Below are 12,733 nucleotides of genomic sequence, written 5' to 3' on the forward strand. Positions count from 1 at the left end.
ACACACACACACACATACACACTCTTCTGTAGGGAACAACATGTTGTAGGGCTGAGAGGAAACATAAATCTCCCATGTTTAGATAATGGAGTTGGATTATTTCTGTGAATCTTTTTTTAATGTGTGATGGTTAAATATGATGAGGAGCATACAGACATTTGTATTATTTATCTCTGGTCGTGGCAAGAATTTAGTGATTTTTACATTTCCATATTACAGCAAACAATCTTACAATACTTTTGAACGGTAATGTTTCATCACTACAGCATGTTGAGATGGTGAGAACTCCAGAAAGTCCTGCATCGTTTATGCCAAATCACACTTACAGACAGCCAGGGTGAACACATACAACTGTCTGAAGCCATTATATATGCAATCAGAATGTGTTTGAGAATGATGACTTGAGGTCAGTATTCAACATGTGAGGGTGTTAATGTCATGCTCTTGTGTCTTCCTGGAGACGACTTTAAATGAGCCTCACTGAATGCTTCATTTAGTTTGAGCTCCTTTTAGCCTTTGAATTAAATGTTAATTAGAGAATAAATGAAGTGTGGCAGAGAGATTAGAAAAATCTCCTCCTCCAGGTGTCACCACCTCCACTTTAATATCACCAAATGCAAATGTATCTCAATGAATATTCATTTGAATCAAATATATTTTATTTATTTTTTTATCCATAATGGCATTTCACACCAAGAAAAACAAACAAAGCATACATGGCTCAAGCTTTTATATTTATATATTGTTCTGAATTGTTCTGAATATACTGAATTTAAATTGAACTGTTTTAATAAGAATAAAATTACTGTCTTCTTTAGAGAGCTCTGTTGGAGTCGAGCATTTTTAGAGCAATAGTGTTTTAAGAACTCAGCATCCTAAAGGACAAAGAGAAGAAGGCGGGAGTAATTCTACTGGACAGAGATGTATCTCTGCACTTCAGAGGCTCAAATTCAGAATTGATTTTCTTGAGTCCATTTTACCAAAGAAAGAATTCTCTCACTACATCATTTCCTAAAGTACCTGACATCATCGATTTTCTGACCAGAGACCCCCAAGGAGAACTTGAGAGATCCTCTGGTTAATGCACCTGGTTGGCTACAACACACCTTTCAGCACAGAAGCCTGTCTGTCCCTAACACTCTTAACTGCAATAATCAAGTTGAGTACTACATGTTTTGTACAGCAGCAGGGTTTCCTTGATGCTGCTGTGTAACAGAAACCTTTGTACAAACACATTTTACAAAGCTGTTGCTCCGCCTCTGCAATCGAAGCTACAGAATGAGTCATGTTTCCCACAGAAGACGTTTCATTTTGATGCTGAACTTTCCTGTGGCAGTGTTTCTCTCTGAGTGCTTACTTAAAGCTGCTCCCTACCCAGTAAATGGTTTCATTAACCTGAGTGAAAATGAATTGTGAATACTGCTGGGTTTGAGGAACAAAATGTTTCCCCATCCATCATCTGCTTCTTTATTGTCCTACACACTGGGGTCGAGAGTTACATGTAAATACTGTAAGTTAGTGCGATTATTTTTTTCATGTTTCTCCAAAACATCAACACCTTTCCATCCATCCATCGTTTACCGCTTATCCGGGGTCGGGTTGCGGGGGCAGCAGCTCCAGTAAGGAACCTCACACATCCCTTTTCCGGTCCACATCCACCAGCTCCGACTGGGGGATCCCGAGGCGTTCCCAGGCCACCGAGTCCTGGGTCTTCTCTGGGGTCTCCTCCCAGCTGGACGTGCCTGGAACACCTCCCTAGGGAGGCGCCCAGGTGGCATCCTTACTAGATGCCCGAACCACCTCAACTGGCTCCTTTCAACGCAAAGGAGCAGCGGCTCTACTCCGAGTCTCTGACGGATGGCCGAGCTTCTCACCCTGTCTCTAAGGGAGACGCCAGCCACCCGCCTGAGAAAACCCATTTTGGACGCTTGTACCCGCGATCTCGTTCTTTCGGTCATGATCAACACCTTTCCTTACACTAAGAATAGAGATGCTAGTTCATGCAGGGTGACGTCATAGTTTTGATAGTTTCACAGATCACTTTTCACTGCCACAAATAGTCTTGGACACAAAGTGTTATTGGGATGTAATGCAATAAACAAAACTTAAATATGTTTTAATTTAAAAAAAGAGAATTAGGATACAAAATGTTTTATGTACATGAATAAACAAGTGATTAACATATTTGATTAGATACTTTCCAACCTGTAATATAAATGTAGCACAACCCTAGGACAGCTCATGTATTAAATGTATCTGCGTTTCCTGAATTCATACTGGACAGTTAGAATGAATAATATTTATCCATATCCAGGCTCTGTCATGTGGGATTAAGTTTTCTTTTTTCACTTCTGCAACTCATTCAACCTTTGACATTTTCTCTTTTTCTTTGGAGACATGTCAAATGAAATCCATCCACACATCACATGTTCATCTTTTAACATCTTACAGTCAGATTCTGAAACTGAAGCGTATCACTCTTAAATGTCAGCCCTTTAAGGTATAGAGACGGTTTTCAATATCAGCACTGAGCTACATTGATTTCTAGATTTCTGTGGACGAGTGAAGTGTCATCAGATGTGACGAATGCAGTGAGACTGCTGCTGCAGGGTGTAAGACAGGAGAACCAATACATCTTCTGGTATCTGCTCTGTAGCTTTTTAACTGTGAAGAGGACGAGGAAGAGAGTCGGGTCACATATTGTGATCTGCACAGACTGTAGACTGTAATGTGTCGTGTGGTTGGTCCCAATTGGTGGGATAAAGGGAAACATACCTTGTTTGATATATAACTATTGGCTATCATTTACATCATTCTAAATTAATCTGGAAGTGTGGTACCTGGTAAATGAAACCCATTCTTTGGATTGGGTTTATGTTGTGTTAAATAAATACAATATATTAATTGTAAGACAATTTACAAGTACTACTAATATTACAGATCCTTCCCAATCCTCCACACATCAACTCTGTTTATCTGTAAATGTACTATTAATCTGAGACGATGAGTCATGATTAATTTGTCAGCTTTACCTAAACCTGTTTAAATCCTCAGAGGGTTAGTGTTTTGTCAGTGGAAGCCACTACCACATGGAAAGAGGTTTTGGAAAATGGATGTTATTAATATATAATAAATCATTTGAACAGATATAAGTCTTGATCTGACCTCTTTCTTTCCTACAGAATGGAGCTATTGTGTTAGAAAAATGTAAAGGTCATTTCTGGTCTCTGTCACAGTTCACCAGGTCGACCAGCTGTCACCTCTCAGCTGGAATAGGTTACATATATCTGCTGGAGAAAGCACTGGAGTGGATCAGACTGTGTTGGAGCAGGTTGGTGTCACAACGCCGACACATCTGTCCATGGAAATGATTTTCTACACAGGACTGTACTATTTATTTCGGGATGTTGTAAGTCTTGGTAATAATCACATCAGCAGCTCTGACTGTGTGGCCTTGGTTTGCTTTTCCTCAACATCACACAAGGCTGGAGGAAGCTAAGAACTGTAACTTGCTTCTCTCAGTGAACATCGAAGAGGTACACTTAGTTTGTCACTCTGACAGTGAAAAGACTCCTTTTGCCACCAGCTCAAGGACAAATGTTTCTTCTGACATAAAGACATTTGTAGGCAATGTGTTTCTTTCCTGCTGTCATCATCTGCTCATAACAAGACAAAGACATGATAATGAAACCTCTGGTCTGAAAAGACACAATGAATCCACTTATTCAAGTGAAGGCCCTTTCCATGTTTGTTTATGTCAGGTTTTGAGGGACTACTTGGATCGCTGCATTCGGTGGTTGCTTAGCAACATTACAATAAAAAGACGCAGAAAACTGGAGAGATTGCTCAGTCTGGTCGGAGCGCGTCATGTTTTCAATCTGCGAAACATTTACTGCCTGATCAGTGTTTCTTATTGAATGGTCTGAATACTTCTAGAAACAAGGATCTTGTATTTTATATTTGTAATGAATTCAAATCAAATCAAATCAAATTTATTTGTATAGCCCAATATCACAAGTTATACATTTGTCTCAGTGTGCTTTACAGACTGTACAGGATACGACACCCTCTGTCCTTAGACCCTCGCATCGCACAAGGAAAAACTTCCTAAAAGAAACCCCATAATTAAAGTGGGACAAATGGAAGAAACCTCAGGGAGAGCAACTGAGGAGGGATCCCTCTCCCAGGAAGGACAGATGTGCAATAGATGTCGTGTGTACAGGATAAACAACATAGTACAAATACAACATTTGACAGAAAATGATGTATTGAAAAAGAGAAAGTATGGATGAATCCAGGAAAATGTCAAAAAGGCTTCCCGGTGTCCAGCAGAACCAGGGCAGCAGGCGCAGCCACGATTCCTGATCCTGACGTACATTTTATCAGTGGCAACCTGCCACATGAGAGACACAGAAACTCCGGGGATGATGAGTTAGTAACATACATTTACATAAATGCATACAGATAGAGAGGGAGAAGAAGAGAGGGAGGGGAGGAGAGAGGAAGAGAAGGAAGAGAGCAGGGAGGTGTCTCCCGGCAGTCTAAGCCTATAGCAGCATAACTAGGGGCTGATCCAGGGCAAACCTGAGCCAGCCCTAACTATAAGCTTTATCAAAAAGGAAAGTCTTTAGCCTGCTCTTAAATGTGGAGAGGGTGTCTGCCTCCCGAACACAAACTGGAAGCTGGTTCCACTGGAGAGGAGCTTGATAGCTGAAGGCTCTGGTTCCCATCGTACTCTTAGAGACTCTAGGAACTACAAGTAACCCTGCAGTCTGGGAGCGCAATGCTCTAGCTGGTTTATAAGGTACTATGAGATCTTTAAGATATGCTGGAGCCTGACCATTAATTGATTTGTAAGTCAGGAGAAGGATTTTGAATTCTATTCTGTTTTTTACTTTAGTGCAGAGCAGCTAATACAGGAGTAATATGATCCCGTTTCCTTGTTCTTGTCAATACACGTGCCGCTGCATTTTGGATCAACTGAAGAGTCTTAAGCGACTTTTTGGGACAACCTGATAACAATGAGTTGCAGCAATCCAGCCTTGAAGTAACAAATGCATGGACTAGTTTTTCTGCATCATTTTGAGACAGGATGTGTCTTATTTTTGCAATGTTACGTAGATGAAAGAAGGCAGTCCTTGAGATTTGTTTTATGTGGGAGTTAAAAGACAGATCCTATTCAAAGATGATGCCAAGATTCCTTACAGTGGTGCTGGAGGCCAAATTAATGCCATCCAGAGCTTCTATGTCATTAGAAAATACGTTTCGTGGGTGTTTAGGGCCAAGTATAATAACTTCAGTTTTGTCTGTGTTTAATATTAAAAAGTTGCTAGACATCCAAGTTTTTATGTCCTTAAGGCATGCTCGAAGTTTAGCCAATTGATTGGTTTTGTCTGGTTTAATTGATAGATATAATTGGGTTTCATCCGCATAACAATGAAAGTTTATAGAGTGGTTCCTTATAATATTGCCCAAAGGAAGCATATATAAGGTGAATAGAATCGGTCCAAGTACAGAACCCTGCGGAACTCCAAGAGTGACTTTGGCTGTCATGGAGGATTTATCGTTAACACATACAAATTGAGATCGCTCAGAAAAATAGGACTTGAACCAGCTTAGTGCGGTTCCTTTTATGCCAACACAATGTTCCAGTCTCTGTAGTAGAATGTCATGATCAACAGTGTCGAAAGCAGCACTGAAGTCTAACAAGACAAGAACAGAGACAAGTCATTTGTCTGATGCCAATAGAAGGTTATTGGTAACTTTCACCAGTGCCGTCTCTGTGCTATGATGAACTCTAAATCCAGATTGAAAAACTTCAAATAAACTATTCAGATCACTTTATAAACATATACTCTATTTTCACTTTGAGTCTTTTTCTGTTGATCACTGTCAAAAAAGTCACATTAAATATTGAATTAAATGTTGGAAAACTTCTAACGGGGTCGATAACTTACAATGTCAGTGAACAGCCTCGCTGAGCAGTTACCTGCGAGAGAGGAAACAACAACCAGGCAGACCCAAGCCAGAATGCTTTCACAACATGAACATAAAAGTATTTCAAAGACAAAGTATGAAAGTATTAGTCAAATTTAAATGAGGTGGTAAAGGTTTTAGTAAGACCTTCTAAAATAAGCAGTGGCAGTTGTGTGTTTGGTAAGTTAACAAAGAAATGCATCACACACACTTAAGATACAATTAGATTTGTTCTGTGTGTGTGTGCATGTGCTTGATCTAAATGTACATTATACTGCAGCCTGGTACTGATATGGAGGATTGTGATATCTGTGTGTGTGTACGTGCTATGTTTGCCAGATTGTGTATCCAGCCCACTGTGTGCTGCCTGATAAACTCCACTTGTTAACATAAGTGATTCAGTTACTCTGCCACTAAACAGCTGTGAGCTACAGCCAATAGGACATCCGGCAGGCAGCAATGAAAGACTGCTGCTTTGCTCCAGAGTCAGATCCTAACAGGCCTGGCTGAGTGTCTGTGCAGCAGTAACAGCATTGCTCTGGTGATGTCCTGGTAGTGAGCTGGGGCTTATTGAGAGTGACCTTAAAGGTCAGGGTGCATGCTGCAATACTCATGCATCAAGGTCAGCAGCCCAAATATGTAGCAGCAAGAAATTAAATAATAATTCAACAAAAGTGCAGCTAATATGTAAATTAATTATTTGCTTTTAGTCACATAACAACTGTATGGAAAAATACAGACTCACTGTCATGGTGATGCTCCGTTCATCATCTTTCAGTCAAGAGTAATGTCTCTCGATCCAAATAATAATCACAATCAGAAGTGTTAGTCATATAAACTCTTTTTCCATCACCAGTCATATAATAAGAATTAAATGAATGGAAGAGAACATACATAAAAGATGAGGAAGGTGTTGAAGTGAATTTGATCAAAACACTTTGGCATCTGGAGACAAAGTGGTCTCCCTGATTAAACAGTGTTGTGGAAATGATGTTTTAGGACCTGATTAAAGATATGATCAGAGGAGAGCGGTGGAGAGATTGGACATGGAAAGAAAAGTAAACACAGACAAAAGGAAATGTGAAAAACGGCAATAAAGAAACAAACAAAAGAGAAGAAAAGATAAGAATGATTAGATGAAGCTAGACGTGCAGAGAGAAAACATGTCTTTAACCTCGTGTGATTTATTTAAACTCGGTCAGCTTCATCTCCTCTCCAGGGCTCTGATGGATTATATGTATTTTGAGCTGCTTTAACTGAATAATTCCACTTAAGTTCCACCAGGGAGAACAAGACATCCAGACAACTTCACATATCTTACATTTTGACAACAGACCGTACTTGTCTTCATTTAAATAGAATTGTCCAGGTAATTTGAGGGTTTCATTTACACACCTGGTGGAATAATCACATGGCTGTCACCATAATAAGTGGGCTTTTTACTCTTTATTCAAACACAGAGCTGAATAATTGTAGTTCCACACACTGACTCCCAGACTTGTGTTATTGATCATGTAATGTGTGCTGGTGGTTAGAGCTCAATGCTGATTAACAGAGACAGCTGAAGTCCCCCTCCGACAGAACGTCTGACACTTCAGATATATACTAGCATTGATGACAACAGACACTGAGTTCCACTGGTGATTGTTGTAAACCTCCATTTCTGTCAGTAAGATATATGAACTGGATCCTCCCATGCTGTGGCCTGATTGTTTTCCTTTATCCTCATGTAACGACGACAACAAATACGGATTTCCAACATCAATTTCAAAAACAATTTGGCTGAGATGGACTGAATTATCCAACATGTTAGACATTATGTTAATGTCTTGTGAATAATGAAACGTTGTTTGTTGTATCCACACAGTATTTCATCCATCGAGTGTGTGAACTTTGTGCAGCAGAGCAAATCCATCGTGAGTCAGTGTTTGTTTGCAGGATGGAGGCTCTGTGACATTGTGGTAGTTGTATGAAACATGAAGGAAGTTGTGATTCAGGTTTTGGTATTTCCTAAGTGGAGAGGAGACTCTCAGCAGTCTGAACACATAAGCATCGTGTTACACATTCTTCTTCTGCTTTGCCATCTTTTGTTTGCTTCACACCTTTTGCAGGGCTGCACATTTTTTTCACGTGTTTGTTTCCACTTACACTGGATACATTTAAATGGTATTTTTATTGTTTTTCTACCCGACCCCATCTGGTCTCTCAGAGGTAATGCTGCCATATGTGACTCCTCCTAATGCCATCTGTTTAACCTGTTGTAAAGGCCAGGTGCATCTCTGCTGTTTAGATGGATGAGTTGTTCCAGCACTTATCACTGAGAGGCACATTATGTTGACCATCATTGTAATGTTGATATCTCTATACAATCTCAACAATGAGCAGGAGATCAGAGGATCATGTTGCTAATCACACAAGGTGAAAAAGCATTTTCCGAGTGTGTGTGTGTGTGTGATACTAAGAAGTGACAGTGCTGATGTCAGATAGGTTCAGTAAGAAGATGTTGAGCTTCTATCTCTTCAGGATGTGAAAAACATAAATGAACTTGTCTTCACTGAATGAGAAGTTTCACTGTAGTTCAGTCCTTGTGTGCTCTGAGGTTTCCTTTTAATCCTTATTGTATCATAGAGGTAAGCCACTAACTACCTAAATAATATTCACCAGGAAATGTTTACATTCACAAGCGAGGAAGGATCTCAAGGAAGAACTCCTGGATAAATAATTGTGACAGGAAAAATGAAATATTAATGGGCTTCTTGTGTGATTGTGGATTATCAGATAATTCCTTTTTAGACGTATATTTGCTGTAAAATCCACCTTCAGAACCCGAGAGCTATATAACTTTTCATCTTTAAACAAGAACAGATAACAGCAGAGAGACACTGCTTCACACATCCTCTGCTCCTGTCAGTCTACAGATGGTTCTCAACGGGGGGCCGCAGCGCCCCCCCCAGGGGGCGTTCAGAGGACGTCAGGGGGCGCTGGAAGCAATATTTTAGAAAGGGGGGCGTTGATTTGTTTTTGGGGGGCGTTTGTGTGTACGGCCAGCGAGGTAATTCATAAACACATGCAAAAAATCTACTCCAAAAAAAGAAATCCAAATCTAGTCAGATATAGAATATAACCGGCGACTAACTGTTTTTCCTGGCCAAGGTCAGGGTCCTTGAACACAACACAAGCGGAACGTCATGTCAAAAAAACTTCAATATTAAACTGTCATTGACATCAGTGAACGCAGCATGGCAAGTGTAACAAAGAGAACGATTATTTCTTTGTGGAAGTAAAAGGCCAGAGTTGGTGTGGACGTGCTTGCGGTCATGAAAAAGGCTCTCGAGCTGCATTACAGCACTTTGTAGTTCTCTCCTCTCCGCTCTCGTTTGTTCACGAAACAGATAGAATGTGAATGCGTAAAGCAATGCAGTAAACACGAAACGTGCACATAAATTAGATAAATAACATAAGCGTTTGGTTTATTTAATAAAAGAGCACATTTGGCGATATATATTTATATAAAATAAAACACAGGGTTCTGTTGGGGGGGGGGGGCAGCGCCTCAGACTTGTTCCTTTGTGCTCGTTTATAGTTGGATCACTTATGAGTGCAAATTGTTTCACATTTCTGAGGCTGCAGTTTGAATGTCTGACCCTGATTGGCTGCAGTCTATGGCACAGATTAAAGTTTGAATCTCAAACTTCTTACTGTTGCATTTGTTTAACACTCCTTAATAAAATGTCTTTGTTTGCGCCCTTGGTACATGGTGCATTAAGGCAATTGAAGGTAAAAACAAAACATTTGTTTAATAATATAATATTAAATAACTATTATATAAGGGACGGTAAGGGACCTGGATAATGGATAGGGGGGCTCTGGCCCAAAAAAGGTTGAGAACCACTGGTCGAAAGTATCTGTGTTGTATGATACATCAGCCCTGCTCTCTGTGAGTTTCAGGATGTGATACAGCACAGACTCTTCCTGTCATATTCTGTCTCCATGCAGTCAGTAGGGTGGACTCAGCGTAGTCACAGGGTGGACACAGGGTAGTCACAGGGTGGACGCAGGGTAGTCATAGGGTAGACACAGGGTAGTCACAGGGTGGACGCAGGGTAGTCATAGGGTAGACACAGGGTAGACACAGGGTGGACACAGAGTAGTCACAGGGTGGACACAGGGTAGACACAGGGTAGACACAGGGTAGACACAGAGTAGTCACAGGGTGGACAAAGGGTAGACACAGGGTGGACACAGGGTAGACACAGAGTAGTCACAGGGTGGACACAGGGTAGACACAGGGTGGACACAGGGTGGACACAGGGTAGACACAGGGTGGACACAGAGTAGTCACAGGGTGGACACAGGGTAGACACAGGGTGGACACAGGGTGGACACAGGGTGGACACAGAGTAGTCACAGGTTGGACACAGGATAGACAGAGTAGTCACAGGGTGGACGCAGGGTAGTCACAGGGTAGACACAGGGTGGACGCAGGGTACTCACAGGGTAGTCACAGGGTAGACACAGGGTAGTCACAGGGTGGACGCAGGGTAGTCACAGGGTAGTCACAGGGTGGACGCAGGGTAGTCACCCTGTGATACAGCACAGACTCGTCATATTCTGTCTCCATGCAGTCAGTATACTCTGTGTGCTGTGTTACTATGTAGCCGTGGTGTGTGTCACACATCGGAGTGAATGATGGCTGTGGAGTTGTTTAGATGCTTTCTGTCTGAAGAGTCAGAAGTTTCAAACCATGTGTATGCATTTCTAAAAAAGATAAAGAAAAGTCCTTATATATATATTGTTACGTCCCCAAGGTGTAGCTAGGGGAAGAGGGGGACAATAACACAACAACCAATGATTGAGCGAGTCAGAGTAGAAGTGAACGTGTATAATTGTTTATTGCACAAATAAACTGGTTCCAATGAACTCTCAAAAGTAGGGGTGAGGAAGGGACCAAATGGTTGAGCCAAACAAAATAAATTAATATAACAAAACAAGGCCTGGCTACTACTGTCCTTGCAAACAAAATACAAACAAAAGCCTTTACTAAATGATCTAATAACGAGTGGTGTAAAACACATACAGAGGTGGCAACAACCTGCTAACTAATGTGTCTAACAAAGAAGTCTCTAAGTGGATGAAAATGTACACTTACCTAAATACGCGCGCGCGCACACACACACACACACACACACACACACACACACACACACAACCTGCTCTTCACGTAGCTCTGCATGTCGTCTTTTAGGGGCTTTTTTCTCTGGAGATAGGCACTGATCAATCCACTCCTCCATAGTAGAGAACATTGTACTATGGACTATGGACAATGGACGGTCCCTTGTATTGGCGCATGCGCGACCGGAACTGGAACCATATTGAACTGTAAACAGTCTGCGTTTCAGCCTGTATAGTACGTGTTTGATTATTGTCATTTCACGCTGATATTATTTATAATAAAAAGCAACCGAACAAATGGAACTCTGTTCTTATTTACATAGTAAAGCTTTTTAAGTTTGTTTCTTAACGGACATAATTTAACAGCTGTAACGGTTGTAGTTTTTTCTCAGATGCGGAGGGATACTGACTTGTTGTGAAAAGTAACTACAATTCTACCCTTGATATACACTCATTATATCACGGCTAAGAACCAATCAGATTGCTTGATCTGACATGTCCGTTTTATAAATTATATATATATATTATAAACAGTGGCATTAGGTTTACAACCCGCCTGGTTTGGTCCTTTTTTACTGTGCATCTGTTAAAAAATACCATCATTTGTATAATTCACTGTATGTTTGACATAAGTTATAAAGAGGATGTGTTTTCTGATTTTAAATGCTTCAGTGTACATTAACAGGTGAAGACAGACTTTGACTGTTCCTTACAGGACTGTCTGTATATCACTCATTGTATCTCCAGAGAGATCGTTACATTTTCTCTCACTCTAATGATGTGAAGAATGGTCTGCATAAATGATCTTTGACCCTCTCTGTGTAAAATAAAACACTGATCCAATTTATGTCTGCTTAGTTGACATGTGTGAGACCAGCAGCAGCCTCCTTCACACTGCATCACATCTGAGATCAGTGCAATGCAATTAGATTTCATGGTTCTCACGGTTACCGACACAGACAGTGTGTGTGTGTGTGCGTGTGCGTGTGTGTGCGTGTGTGTGTGTGTGTGCGCGCAGCTGGCAGAAGTGGATTGACAATGATGACTGCCACAGTTCACGCTGGTTTGATTGACAGCTGCTCCGTGTGTGTTCAGAGTGCTTGTTATTCAGCAGCAGTTCATTATAAACTTCCCTGGTTTACTTTGTAACATAAATTCCAACAGTTTAATCCAATGAGTATGATTATTATTATAAACTCAAATACTTCTATGAGCTGTATTGAAATATGAAGCGTGTGTGTGTTATTAAAGTAATATTAAAAAGGCCCTGGACGTCCATGTGAACTCACACAGGTGATTTTAATTACTGGTTGATTAGAACTCTTCTCAGAACTGTGTGAGTGTGAACCATAGACATAGATGAGAGTAGAACCATCATTCTACTGTTTGCTGTGGTCAGTTGAATTGTTCAAGATTACATTTAGCAATGTGCATTAACCATGGAAATAGAATGAGTTATTTCGCTAACAGTTACAGTACTTTGCAATAGCAACGGTTCACATTAAAATGTCTGCAGCTCTAACAATGCTGTTATGTTTTAATGAGAATGTCTGTTCTACTCTTATTGTATTTCTATGGTGTGAAC

Source organism: Cottoperca gobio, unplaced genomic scaffold, assembly GCF_900634415.1.
Source record: "Cottoperca gobio unplaced genomic scaffold, fCotGob3.1 fCotGob3_321arrow_ctg1, whole genome shotgun sequence".
NCBI lineage: Eukaryota > Metazoa > Chordata > Actinopteri > Perciformes > Bovichtidae > Cottoperca > Cottoperca gobio.